General features: G+C 39.2%; 1 pseudogene; it reads left to right on the forward strand.

Moving 5' to 3' along the window:
- The first annotated feature begins 9,161 nt into the window (after positions 1 to 9,161).
- On the forward strand, positions 9,162 to 10,341 carry LOC115846027 (5-azacytidine-induced protein 2 pseudogene; annotated as a pseudogene).
- The last annotated feature ends 5,085 nt before the right edge of the window (positions 10,342 to 15,426 follow it).

Genomic DNA, 15,426 nt, shown 5'->3' on the forward strand with positions numbered 1-15,426 from the left:
CTAATTCGAAAAGATACATACACCCCAGTGTTCACAGCAGCACTACTTACAATAGCCAAGCCATGAAAACAACTTAAATGTCCACTGACAGATGAACAGTTAAAGAATGTTGTATACATATACACAATAGAATATTACTCAGCCATAAAAATGATTGAAATAACGCCATTTGCAGCAACATGGATGGACCTAAAGATTATCATACTAAGTGAAGTAAGTCAGAGAAAGACAAATATCATATCACTTAAATGTGGAAACTAAAAAATGATACAGAAGAACTTATTTACAAAACAGAAACAGATTCACAGACATAAAACAAACTTATGGTTACCAAAGGGGAAGGGGGGATAAATTAGGAGTTTGGGATTAACAGATACACATTACTGTATATAAAATAGATAATCAACAGGGACCTACTGTATAGCACAGGGAACTATACTCAATATCTTGTAATAACCTATAATAGAAAATAATCTGAAAAAGAATATATATATGTATATATGTGTGTGTGTGTGTGTATATGTGTGTGTGTGTGTACAAATGACTGAATCACTTTGCTGTACACCAGAAACGAACACAACATTGTAAGTCAACTACATACTTCAATTTAAAAAAATGTGGCTTCCCTGGTGGCGCAGTGGTTGAGGGTCTGCCTGCCGATGCAGGGGACATGGGTTCGTGCCCCGGTCCGGGAGGATCCCACATGCAGTGGAGCAGCTGGGCCCGTGAGGAATGGCCACTAAGCCTCTGCGTCCAGAGCCTGTGCTCTGCGACAGGAGAGGCCACAACAGTGAGAGGCCCGCGTACCACAAAAAAAAAAAAAAAAAAATGAACTTATTGATTATATAACCAGATGATTCTTTGTAGTAGCAACTAAAAGAAATATAATTTATAATTAAAGATTATGTAGCACCTAGGAATAAATCTAAAACTCCATTCCCTAGTTTTAAGGAAAAAAATTAAAGATGACCCAAATTAATGAAGTGATACACATATCATTCATGGATTGGGTGGCTCGATATTGTGTGTATATACATGTGTGTATATAAATATATATATAGAGAAAGGTTTTTAAAAAATATAAATATATAAAAATTACCCCAAATTGATCAATAGTCAATAAAATGCCAGTCAAATATTCAACAAATTTTCTTGTGCAATGCTACAAGTTGATTCTCAAATTTATATGGGAACACAAAGGGCCAAAAATAGAGAAAATTATCTTGAAGTTTATTAACAAGATGGGAGGGCTTGCACTACTGGATATCAAAACTTATTCTAGAGCTACAGTAATTATTGTATTGGTACTCAGATAAATAAGTAGAAAAATGACACAGATTAGAAAACTCGGATATAGATCCCACATTAATGGACACTTGATTCATGACAAACAGGGCATGGCAGTGGAGAAGTAAGCCTTTTCAATAAGTAAATGGGACAACTGGGTAATCACGTGGGAAAAAAGGAAATGGCAGTCTCTTACTTCAAACCATACATAAAAATAATTTCCAGATATATCATAGGTCAAACGTAAAAAGCAAAATAATAAAACTTTAGAAGTTAATACAGAAAAATAACTTCATGACCTTAGAGGAGAGAAAGACTTATACGATAAAACAGAACACTAAAAGCACTAACCATAAAGGAAGATGGATGAATTAAAATTAAGAATTTTATCAAAAGTTACTGAAAACATGGAAGAAGAAGAACACAGCATGGGAGAGGAGATTTGCAACACATAAAACCAATGAAGGATTAATATTGAGAATATATAAAGAACTCCTACAAATAAATAAGAAAAATGAAAATAACCCAATCGTAAAATAGTCAAAAGTCGTGAATAGGCACTGCACAAAGAAATCAAATAATATAAGAGTATGAAAAATTGCTTAATTCCACTTACAATCAGGGAAATGCAAATTTAGATTACAGTAAGACACCAGAATACAGCCATGAGATTGGGAGAAAAAGAAAAAGCAATGTAAGTCCTTACAATACCAAGTGTTAGTGAGGATGTGGAGCTGCTGGTGAGAGTATATAACATCATTTTTCTTCTAAGTAAAGCCAAGTGTGGCCTGTTGTGGTGGTGCAATTTTTTTTTTTTTTTTTTTTTTTTTGCGGTACGTGGGCCTCTCACTGTTGTGGCCTCTCCCCTTGCGGAGCACAGGCTCCGGACGCGCAGGCTCAGCGGCCATGGCTCACGGGCCCAGCCGCTCCGCGGCATGTGGGATCTTCCCGGACCGGGGCATGAACCCGTGTCCCCTGCATCGGCAGGTGGACTCTCAACCACTGCGCCACCAGGGAAGCCGTGGTGGTGTAATTTTGATTGCTTAGCCAAATCCCCAAACCACTAAGAGCAGGCATGATAAAAACTGATAGTCAAGTTTTGAGCACAGGGCGGGTAGTTTGATAGAAGAAACCAGGGTTCCTGATGAGTACTGAGTGGTCATACCAGCACTGGACTGGTTGATGAGAAGTCATTATACCATACTTTGGGACTTTACCTGAGAGTGATACAACCTTCTTTTCAAATTTAAGCTACTGTTAGTTTGGGTTTTCAGTCTCTTGAAGCTTTAACTAATTCTAATAAAATGCCTTTTCTTGGGTAATATTTCTGAGTGCTTACTATGTTCCATGAACCATATTAAAAGGTTCACATAAGTTATCTCATTCAATTAACTCAACAACTGTACTAGGGTTCTACAGAGAAACAGAACCAACAGGAGATAGACAGATACAGATATAGATATATAGATAAAAAGATATCCACTATAACAATGGCTCATGTGATTTTGGAAGCTGAGAATTTCCAGACTCAGGAGAGCCCAAGATACAGTTCCAGTCCAAGTCCAGTAGCATGAGAAGCAAGAGAGCCAAGGGTGTAAGTTCTAGTCCAGGTCTGAGTTCGAAGGCAGGAGAAGACTGATGTCCCAGTTTAGAGACCACCTGCCAGAAAGAGCAAATTCTCCCTTACTCAGCCTTCTTGTTCTATTCAGGCCTTCCATGGATTGGATAGGGCCCAGCTATATTGGAGAAGGCAATCTGCTTTACTCAGTCTACTGATTCAAATGTTAATCTCATCCAGAAACACCCTCACAGAGACACTCAGAACAATGTTTACATCTGGGTACCCTGTGGCCCAGTCAGTTTGACACAAAATTAACCATCACAACAACAGTAATGAAGTAAGTACTGAGACACAGACAGGTTATCAAATGTGTGATTAAGTCACACAGGAAGTTTAACACCAGAACACACAATTTGCATTATACTTTATACTACTGCCTGTCCACCTATATATGAGCCTTACTTATCTTTGTGTTGCTCATAATATCTAAGAGTACTCTCTGCACATAGCTCTTCACTCGTATACCATTATATACCCTAAAATACTGACTTGGATTTATCAGACCAAATAAAGCATTCAGAGGCTTCTGATCTAAGGACACAATTTTTTTTTGCATTCATTCAAGATGAGTCCTGAATAAGCTTTCAATTCTCTTGGTTTTAGCAAAGTGAATTTTCAGTACAGAATGAGATGTAAGTTTATGGAAACTACTGAAAACATATCTTGACAGTAAGTTTTTGCATTTCAGTAGTTGATCTTTATGATGGAAACAAATAAACAAATATACAACAAAGCTTATACAGAAAACCATTGCAAAGGAACTCAATCATTCCCATATGTAGTATTTTCTAAAGTTTTTTTTTCCCTTTCTCAATGAATGTGAATTTAGAGCAAAAACCAAAAGTACATCTGTTAACGGAATCAAAATTGCTAAATGTCAACTTCTTTTCCAAAAGAGGTCCTTGAAAACCTTCTCATTTCTAATCATTTGTTTCCTCATTATCATAGGTGGGAAAAAATGATGGCATAACTCCTAATAACCAGAGGTGGATGTGTATCATATTAGTAAGGTGGTACAAAAATAAATTTGAAGTACAGGTTTTCCCTTAGTTAAATACAAAAATATTCCTTCACCGTTTTGACAAATAGTTACTGAGTACTTACATATGCCAGGTACCACTCTAGGATCTGGAATTTATGACCACAAGTACACGTTTGTTGGAAGAGACAGACAATAAACAGATAAAGGAAAAGTACATTACAGAATGTCAGGTAGAGATAAGCATTATGGAGAAACATGAAGCAGAGTAAAAGAGAGTGAAGAGTGGGTGAAGATGTGGCATTTGGGCAGAGAACTGAATGAAGTGAGGGGACAGTCAGGCCTACATATAGAGGAAGTATGTTCTAGATAGATGGGAACAGGCCCTGGGGCAGGCTGCCAGTATGGCTGGCACGCCTTGAGTGAGGAGATCCCTAGGCAATGAGGTGAGTAAGTTGGCCAGGATTCAGTGCTCTAGAATGAGAACTATGCATGGAATACAGTGCACATGTATATGCATCAAATTAGAGAAAAAAAGCGGAGTAGAACATTCGGTGCTAAACTTTTTTGGTGCTAAACTTTTGGTGATAATACTAATCTAAGATGGTGAACGGAATAATTGTTGCACTAGCTATCTCATTTCTGCTGAGTTTTCCAAATATGGCTTTGGGAATTCTGGTAGGTAGCTTACATGGCTCCCAATGGCTCCCTGCCTCCTGGTATTCACACTTTTGTGTAATCTTCTCCTCTTGAGTGCAGACTGACCTTAGGGCCATGATTCTAACAAGCAAAATATGGCAAAAGTGATGAAATGTTTCCGCAGTTAGGTTCCGAGACTGTGACTTGTGTCTTGCTAGCACGCCTCCTCTTGCTGGCACTCTCTTCTCCTTTCACTTGCTTGCTCTGATGAAACCAGCTGCCATATTGTGAAATGCACTTATAGAGAGGCCCATGTGGCAAGGAACCAAGGGAGACCTCTAGCCTACAGCTTACGAGAAACTGAGACCTAAGTTCAGGAGTCCATCAGGAACTGAATCCTGCTACCAACCACGTGAGTGAAATAGGAAGCAGCTCCTTTCCAAACGGTGCCTTGAGGTGACTTTAGCCTCATGGGAAACCCAGAGCTAGAGGACACAGTAAAACATGCCTGGATTCCTGTCCCATAAAAACTATGAGATAATAAATGTTTTTTAAGCCACTAATTTTTGAGACACTTTATTATGCAGTAATATATAATATAGGGCTGCAGTTCGGTTTCTATATTGAGCACTCGGGGGAGGAAGTTTTTCCTGCAGGTTTAGCATTCCTGTGTGTGTTACAGAGATGGGAGAGGGTATTAAAGATCCTTTAGTGAGAAAAGTATTTGCTACTTAGAGTTCAAGCTTATTCAGTTTTCCCAATAGGGAGAGATATGAAAGTAATGATACTTGCTTTGTCCTCTGTCCCCACCCGCTTACACATGTTTCTATTAAAACATTTCATGCCCAATGCCCTGGGACTTACAAATTATAAGAGGGGGCTTAAGAACATCCCTCCAAATATATGTACATTTATTTTTGTTGTTTTTTTTTTTTTTTTGCGGTACGCGGGCCTCTCACTGTTATGGCCTCTCCCGTTGTGGAGCACAGGCTCCGGACGCGCAGGCTCAGTGGCCATGGCTCACGGGCCCAGCCGCTCTGTGGCATGTGGGATCTTCCCGGACCGGGGCACGAACCCGTGTACCCTGCATCGGCAGGCGGACTCTCAACCACTGCGCCACCAGGGAAGCCCATGTACATTTATTATAAATTACAAATATAAGTTTATATTATAAATTATAAATTGCATATATAGCTATGCTAATATGTTATATATAACGCAGTCACAAATTTAGATGTTACAAGCGGATGAGGTGTAAAATAAATATTACCTTGAAGAACACTGGCTTAGCTGACCCCTAATTCAATCCTTCAGTTCTCAGCTCAGTAATTACTTCTCTGGAAGTTCTCCTTCTCCCAACCAGGTCGGATCCTCTTTCACAGACCTCTGATTGGTGCATGGGTGGTTCAGTGGTAGAATTCTCGCCTGCCATAGACCTCTGATTCCTTTTTGCCCTGAGCACTTATCTCAGCTTGTGATCATGATTATACATTAATTGCCATAGTTATTTCACTAATCTCTGTCTCCCCCACAAGATTAAAAATCTCATGGTTGCACGGAGCACCTGCACTTTTTCTCTCAAGTATATTCTTTTTTAAAAAATTAATTTATTTTATTTATTTATATTAGGCTGCGCTGGGTCTTCATTGCTGCGTGCAGGCTTTCTCTAGTTGTGGCGAGCAGGGGCTACTCCTCGTTGCGGTGCGCGGGCTTCTCACTGGGGTGGCTTCTCTTGTTGCGGAGCACGGGCTCTAGGCACGCGGGCTTCAGTAGCTGTGGCGCACGGGCCTAGCTGCTCCGCGGCATGTGGGATCTCCCAGACCAGGGCTTGAACCCGTGTCCCCTGCATTGGCAGGCAGATTCTTAACCACTGCACCACCAAGGAAGCCCTCTCAAGTATATTCTCAGAAAGGGACATAGTGCCTGGCATAGAACTAGAACTCAGTTTGTGGAATGAATGGAGAAACAAGTCTCATGACTCTCCTTTTTCCTTTCCCAGATCTGAGTCTCCAGCTGTCAAGTTGGGAGACCAAATCTTCCTATGAGAATTCTGATGACCCATTCAGCACATCTGGGCTCTTCTTCTGATCTCTTCTATCATTTCATGTTGACGGTTCAGACTATGAGCTTCCTCATGTTATCTCCACTGGAATCCTGGGTGTTGATGCTCTGTCTGAACTGGACTGTGAACCCCAATGTAAATGGGTCAGAATGGATGTCATTCCCACTTCCTAAGCCAACTTCTCTTAGCCCCAATCTTGTTAGGTCTACCTTTTCATCCATTCTGACTCCATTTAGAAGTTTTCAGCATGCTATGTACAAAGTCACAGTGTTACACTACTTCACAGGGATCCCAGGAGAATTAAATGATAAAATGTACATGAAAACACCTTAGAAACTGTAAAACATTATTCAAATATTTGTTCTTTTCTTTGTAGTGTACAGAGGTTTTCTTCCTTCAGAAGAAAATACAATAAAATGATTAGGAAATAAATTGTTGGAAGTTTAGCAATTCACTGCCATTAAAAATAACCGATCAAGAAATAAGGCAGGGACTTCCCTGATGGCGCAGTGGTTAAGACTCCGCCTGCCAATGCAGGGGACACAGGTTTGAGCCCTGGTCCAGGAAGATCCCACATGCCGTGGAGCAACTAAGCCCGTGAGGCACAACTAATGAGGCTGCGCTCTAAAGCCCGCAAGCCACAACTACTGAGCGCGCGTGCCTAGAGCCCGTGCTCCGCAACAAGAGAAGCCACTGCAGTGAGAAGCCCGCGCACCGCAATGAAGAGCAGCCCCTGCTCGCCGAAACCAGAGAAAGCCTGCGAGCAACAATGAAGACCCAACGCATCCAAAAAAAAAAAAAAGAACATTCCATTGTATGGATGTGCCACATTAAAAAAAATAAAAAGAGAAAAGAAATAAGGCAAATAGGTAGGCTTACTTATACAAGCTATTCAGGGAAGAACTGATTTTTCTTCTGAGCCAGATGAAAGTAAACCAAAGTTTATTGATTCAGCTGTTGCTACTAGACATCATCTGTTTGGCACGAATTAAGCATTGGCTGCTAACTACAGCACATGTAGCTCCAACTTCTTCAATGAAAGATACTAAGGTGAAGCCCAGATCTTCTGTTTCAAAACTGATTAGAAATTAAATCTAGAAACAAGTTTTGAATATAGTATACTAAGATGGAAGACTGCAATGCATAGGGTCTGAAGCAATAATTTTGAGAGTTTAGTGTGAATACGTTTCACTCAGAGATCTTGTTAAAACTCAGATTGTCGGGCCCTACCCCCAGAGGGTCTGATTCACTGGGCCTGTGAATCCTCATTTATAACAAGCTGTTATGTGACGTCAATGCTTGTCATCTGTGACCCACACAGTGAGTAGCATAGATCTAATGAATAACTGTTTTATGGCTCAGTATGACAGATTCAGAATGGGCATCTTTATAACCCAATCTCAGTTCTGTGAATATATTCTTTCAAAAGATATATGTCCAAAAAGATATGTGAAATACTTCTACTTTATGATTATTTTCTATGTGGAACTAGCAGCACATGATCTACCTAAGGGAAAAATGAAATTAGTAACAATAGGTAATCTTTGGTTTTCTCCAGAAATTAGATATAATCTGGAGATAAAAATCATATCCTACTTCTTTGCCAGACAAAATCTTGAATGTGAGTGAAATGTAGGATTAAGTGAAGAATGTCACACCACTTCAAATTCTCAGGGTTGGAGTTTAGAATTAGATAACATGTAATCCAATTCCCTTCATTTCTAGACAGTGACGGGAATTGTGCCCACTGAAGGTGAATGACACAAGGTCATAAAGATAATGAAAGGCAAGGCCAAGATTGTAACCCAAGTCTTCTGGTTGGGAGCACAGTATGCTTTTCCATCCAATAATTTCCTTTCCTGCCGGAAAAGAGCAGGTTACGCATCTGGTTGGAACCTTTTCTTGGCCTCATCAATGGCAAAGATTACAGTAATTTATGAAAATCTTCTCTACCACTTTAGAAAACATTTTGGAAGTTCATCAAATGATCAAACACAGAGTTACCATGTGATCCAACAATTTTACTCCTATGTTTATATATATCCAAGAGAAACGAAAACCTATGTCCACACAAAAAGTTGTACATGAATGTTCATAGCAACATTATTCATAATGGCCAAAGGTGGAAACCCAAATGTCCATCAATAGTTGAATGGATAAACAATATGAAGTATATCCATACAATGAAATATTGTTCAGCAAAAGAAAGGAATGAACTGGCTCCCCCTGCATGGCGCACGGCCCAGGGGGGCGCTGACAGAGCTGGGTAACTGACCTTCTCCGGCGGCGGCTCGGCCCTCGGCCTTGGCTCGGCCCTCCTTCCAGGGCCTCCAGGGCCTCCAGGGCCGCAGCCGACTGGCTGGCCTTCCGGCCTTGATGCCGCCGAGGCGGGAGAAATGGCAGTCCCTCCGCAGCGTTCCCGGAGCGGCTGCCTTCGCCGGGGAAGCGGCGCTGTCTTCGAGGAAACCGGAAGCCCCCGGTGACCCGGTTTGTTTTTGGTCGGTTTCCAAACACTGGGGAATTGAAACTCGGCGGCTCTGGGGGCGGCCCTAGGAGCCTGTGTGCGGGCTGTCATGGATGCACTGGTAGATGATGATATCTGCATTCTGAATCATGAAAAAGCCCATAGGAGAGATACAGTGACTCCAGTCTCAATGTATTCAGGAGATGAATCTGTTGCTTCACATTTTGCCCCTGTCACTGCATATGAAGACATCAAAAAACGACTTAAGGATTCAGAGAAAGAGAACTCTTTCTTTAAAAAAAGAATAAGATTTTAGGAAGAAAAGCTTATAGGAGCTCGAAGGGATGAAGAAACAAATTCTGTGGGAGGAGAACAAATAAATAAGGCCTACCAGGCATATCGAGAGGTTTGCATTGATAGAGTTAATCTGAAGAGCAAATTGGATAAAATGAATAAAGACAACTCTGAATCTCTGAAAGTACAGAATGAACAGCTACAATCTAAAGAAGTAGAACTCCTCCAGCAGAGGACAGAGATGGAAACTCGGCAGGTGATAAGAAATTTAAATCCACCTTCATCAAACCAGGAGGTGGAAAAGTTGAGCTGTGACCTGAAGATCCATGGTTTGGAACAAGAACTGGAACTGATGAGGAAAGAATGTAGAGATCTCAAAATAGAGCTAAAAAAATCCAAACAAACGGATCCATCTCAGGAAGACAGTCTGAAGAGCAGAGATCTCCAAAGACTAAGCATTTCAAGTGATAATACGCAAAGTGCACACTGGGAACTGAAGAGAGAAATCTCTAATTTACATCTGGTGACTCAAGTACAAGCTGAACTTAAGAAAGCTGAAAACCCCAGCTGCAATCAAGGAAGCCTGCACCCCAGCAGGATGCATGGAAGACCTTGGGAAAGACAGCACAAAACTGCACTTGACAAATTTTACCGCAAGGGACAAAAGACACGCCCCTCTCTCGCCAAATGGCAAAACTCTTTGTCATGCCATGTCTTCCCGTTTACCAGAAGATGTAAAGGTTTTATCAGAGAAAGCAGTTCTCCAGTCATGGACAGATCATGAGCGATCCATTCCTCACGACGGCACAAACTTTCAGGAACACAAATCTTATGGCAGAAATTCTCTGGAAGATAACTCTTGAGTATTCCCAAGCTCTCCTAAACCAAGTGAGACAACATTTGGGGAAACTAAAAATAAACCTTTCCCTTTATCCAACCTGCCACCACTGCATTACCTGGATCAACATAATCAGAACTGCCATTATAAAAATTAATTCTGAAGAGATTCATGAGCTTCTCATGAGGTTGCTGTGTCTCTCTCAGTGGTTTTCTTGGGAAATCATTAACTGAAAGTAGATTTTGATTAAACTTTTACAGAGTTCTTCAGTATTTACATTTGCACATAATGTACCATATTACATAGTTGATTTTTCAGTATGAAACAACACCCTCCAGCTCAGAATCAGAATCAGGTATGTGTTACTAATTAATAAATTAACAAACCTAAGGTGTTTCAGAAAAAAAAAAGGAAATGAAATAGTGATACATGCTACAACATGAACAAGCTTTGAAAACACTATGTCAATGAAAGAAGTAAGTTGCAAAAGTTACCAGATACTATATGATTTCATTCATATGAAAGCCCAGAATAGGGAAATCTATAAAGACAGAAAGTAGATTAGTGGTTTTTTAGGGCTGGGTTGGTGAGGGACAGAGGAATAGGGGAATTATAGCTAAAAAATATGGGGTTTCTGGAGAAGGTTCAAGATGGTGGCATAGGAAGATCTTAAACACACCTCCTCCCATGGACACAACAAATCTACAACTACATATACAATAGTTCCCTTGGAAAAAGACCTAAAATTTGGATGAACAAATCCTCCACAAAAGAGGGTAAAAGGACAGCATTGAGATGGGTAGGAGAGGGAGAAATATGGGCTCCCAGGGAATAACCCACATCCCAGCTGTGGTGATCCACAATCAAAAGGGATCACAAGGTACAGATCTTTCCCCTGAGGAGCAAGGGATTCCAACTTCACATCAAGCACTCCAACCCCTAGATCCTGCACAGGAGAGACAAGTCACCTAAACATTAGGCTTTAAAAAACAACAGGCAAAATGCTCAGGAAAACGATAGAACTTCATGGAACAGAAGACCAACTCTTAAAGGGCTTGCATGCAGACTCACTTGGCCTGAAAACCATTGCAAAAACACCAGATTGAAAAGTTCATGGACCATAGGTGATAGGGACCCACTTACTAATATTGAAGCAACTGCTAGAGAGGCAAGAACCAGTTGAGATGCTCCCTGGGGACTGAGTCATTGGTGGGAGTCATCTATGCAACCTCAGCGTACCTTGCTAATACTGGCACTGGTGGGCACCATTTTGGAATTCTCTATCTAACCTGTTCGTGACAGTGGGCACACCCTGCTGAAAGCCCTGCCCATCCCTGCACCCCAGCTGGGCCTCATAGCTGACAAAGCTATAACCCTGCCCACCAGTGCCCCAGGGTAGCCACCACCAGGCCCTGCAGCTGGTCTGGGTGACAGCCCTGCCCTTTAGCACCCTGCAGCAGCTGTAGCCCTGCCACAAAAGGTCAAATACAGCCTACAGAGGGGACACGGCTTGAAAACCCGGCTCTGGTGGCCAGGTGGGATTGCACTTCTGAGCCCCACAGGACATCTCCTAAATAAGAACACTCCTTCAAGACTGGTAGACATAGCTGATCTACCTAATACAGAGAAAAAAAACACAGAGAATTAGACAAAATGAGGAGACAGAGGAATATGTTCTAATCAAAGGAACAAGACAAAATCTGAGAAAAAAATTAATCAAAACAGAGATAAACAATACATCTGATAAAGAATTCAAAGTAATGGTCATAAAGATGCTCACCAAACTCAGGAGGAGAATGGATGAACAGAGTGAACTTCGATGAAGAGATAGAAAATATAAGAAAGTAGTAAACAGAAGTTACAAACGAACTGAAGAATACACTAGAGGGGTTCAACAGCAGACTGGATGAGGTAGAAGAACAAATCAGCCAGCTGGAAGACAAAACAATGAAACTCACTCAGACAGGGCAGCCAAACAAACAAAGAGAATTTTAAAAAGTGAAGATACCTTAAGGGACCTTTGGGACAACATAAAGCAGAATAACATTCACATTATAGGGGTCCCAGAAGAAGAAGAGAGAAAAAGGGTCAAAAATATTTGAAGAAATAGTGACTGAAAACCTCCCTAATCTGGGGAAGGAAACAGAAATTCAGGTCGAGGAAGCCCCAAGTATTCCAAATAATATGAACACAAAGGGACATACAGCAAGACACATTATAAATAAAATGGTATATGTTTAGGATAAAGAGAAAATCCTAAAAGCAGCAAGAGAAAACAACTTGTTATATACAGGGAAAACCCCATAAGGCTATCAGCAGATTTTTGAGCATGAATTTTATAGGCCAGAAGGGAATGGCATGACATATTCAAAGTGCTTAAAAAAAAACAAAAAACAAACAAAAAAAACTTCTAACGTAGAATTCTCTACCCAGCAAGGTTGTCATTCAGAATTGAAGGAGATATAAAAAATTTCCCAGAAAAGTAAAAGCTAAAGGAGTTCATCATCACTAAACCAACTCTACAAGAAATATCAAAGGGACTTCTATAAGCTAAAAAGAAATGGTGCTAATTAATAATAAGAAAACATATGAAAGTAAAAATCTCACTGGAAGAGGTAAATATATAATAAAAGTAGTGGATAAATCACTTATAAAGCAAGCCTGACAGTTAAAAGAGAAAAGTAGTAAAAATAACTAAAAGTACAATAATTAGTTAAGGGATGCATAAAATAGAAAGATGCAAAATTTGTCAGCAAAAGTATAAAACATGGGAAGGGGGTAAAAAGATAAAGATTTGGAATGTGTTCAAATTTAAGTTGCTACCAACCTAATAGGATGTCATATGTGAATCTCACAGTAACCACAAGGACAAAATTTAAATACACAAATTAAAATGAGAAGGGAATCTAAACATAACACTGAAGAAAACCAGCAAAACACAAAGGAAAAGAGAAAGAGAAATGAACAGAGAGGAACAATAACAGCCAGAAAACAATGAACAAAATGGCAATAAGTCCATACCTATTAATAATTACTTTAGATGTAAATGGACTAAATGCTCCAGTCAAAAGACATAGAGTGGCATAATGGATTAAAAAAAACAAGACCCTTCTATATGCTGACTACAAGGGACTCACTTCAGAGGAAAGGACACACACAGACTGAAAGTGAAGGGATGGAAAAAAGATATTCCATTCAAATGGAAATGAAAAGAAAGCTGGAGTAGCTTTACTCATATCAGGCAAAATAGACTTCTAAAGAAAGCCTGTAATAGAAGACAAAGAAGGGCATTACACTGTGATACAGGAATCAATCCAGCAAGAAGATGTAACATTTATAAATGTATATGCATGTAACAGAGGAGCATCAAGCTATATAAAGCAAATATTAATAGACTTAAAGGGAGAAATTGAAAGCAATACAACAATAATAGGGGACTTTAATACCCTAATTACATCAATGAAAAGAGCATCCAGAAAGAAAATAAATAAGGAAACAACAGACTTAAAATACACATTATATCAGATGAACTTAATAGATATATATGGAATATCCTATCCAAAAGCAGCAAAAACACATTGTTCTCAAGTGCACATAGAACATTCTCCACGATAGATCACGTTAGGTGACAAAGCAAGTCTCAATAAATTCAAGAAGACTGAAATTATATCAAGCATCTTCTCTTACCACAGTGATATGAAACTAGAAATCAATCACAGGAAAACGTACAAAAACATGGAGGTTAAGCAACTGAACAACCAATGAGTCATTGAAGAAATCAAGGGAGAAATAAAAAAAAATACCTAGAGCCAAATGAAAACAGAAATACAACTCATCAAGATCTGTGGAATGCAACAAAAACAAATCTAAGAGGGAAGTTCGTAGCAATACAGGCCTTCCTCTAGAAACAAGAAAAATCCGCCCCCCCCCAGACAACTAACTTTACATCTAAAGGAACTAGAAAAAGAAGAACAAACAAAGCCCAAAATTAGTAGAAGGAAGGAAATAATAAAAATTAGGGCAGAAATAAATGAAGTAGAGACTGAAAAAAACAATAGAAAAGATTAATGAAACCAAGAGTTGGTTCTTTGAAAAGATAAACAAGATCAATAAACTTTCAGCTAGACTAACCAAGGAAAAAAGAGGATTCAAATAAATAAAATCAGAGATGAAAGAAGAAAAGTTACAGCTGATACCACAGAAATACAAAGGTTCATAAGAGACTACTATGAACAATTACATACCAACAAACTGGACAACCTAGAAGAAATGGATAAATTCCTAAAAACATACAATCATCCAAGACGAATAATGAAGAAATAAAAAATCCAAATAGATTAATTACTAGTAAGGAAATTTAAACAGTAATCAAGAATCTACCAACAAAAGCCCAGGGGCAGATGGTTTCACTGGTAAATTCTACAAAACATTCAAAGAAGATATAATACCTATACTTCTCAAACTCTTTCAAAAAACTGAAGAGGAGGAAAAACCTTTTAAACACATTTATGAAGCCAGCATTACCCTGATACCAAAATCAGATGAGGACAACACAAAAAAGAAAATTATAGGCCAATATTCTTCATGAACACAGATGCAAAAATCCTCAACAAATATTAGAAAATCAAATCCAACAAATACGTTAAAAGGATCATACACCACCATCAAGTGGGACTTATTCCAGGAATGCAAGAATGGTTCAACATCCACAAATAAATCAACAAGATACATCACATTAACAAAAGGAAGGATAGAAATCATATGATCATCTCAATGCATGCAGAAAAAGCATTTGACAAAACTGAACATCCATTTATGATAAAAAAACTCTCAAGAAAGTAGGTATAGAGGGAACATACCTGAACATAGTAAAGGCCATATATAACAGAACACCACACTCAACAGTAAACAGCTCAAAGATTTTCCTGTAAGATCAGGAACAAAACACTATTGCCACTTTTATTCAACATAGTACTGAAAGTCCTAGCCATGGCAATTAGGCAAGAAAAAAAAAGGTACCCAAATTGGAAAAGAATAAGTAAAACTGTCACTATTTGTAGATGACATGATACCATATACAGAAAACCCTTAACACTACACCAAAAAAAGTTATAATAAATGAATTCAATAAAGTTGCAGGATAAAAAATTAATAATATATAGAGATCTGTGGCATTTCTACACACTGAAGCACATTATCAGAAAGAAAAATTGAGAAAACAATCTCATTTACAATTGCATCA

This window comes from Globicephala melas, chromosome X, assembly GCF_963455315.2.
Source record: "Globicephala melas chromosome X, mGloMel1.2, whole genome shotgun sequence".
NCBI lineage: Eukaryota > Metazoa > Chordata > Mammalia > Artiodactyla > Delphinidae > Globicephala > Globicephala melas.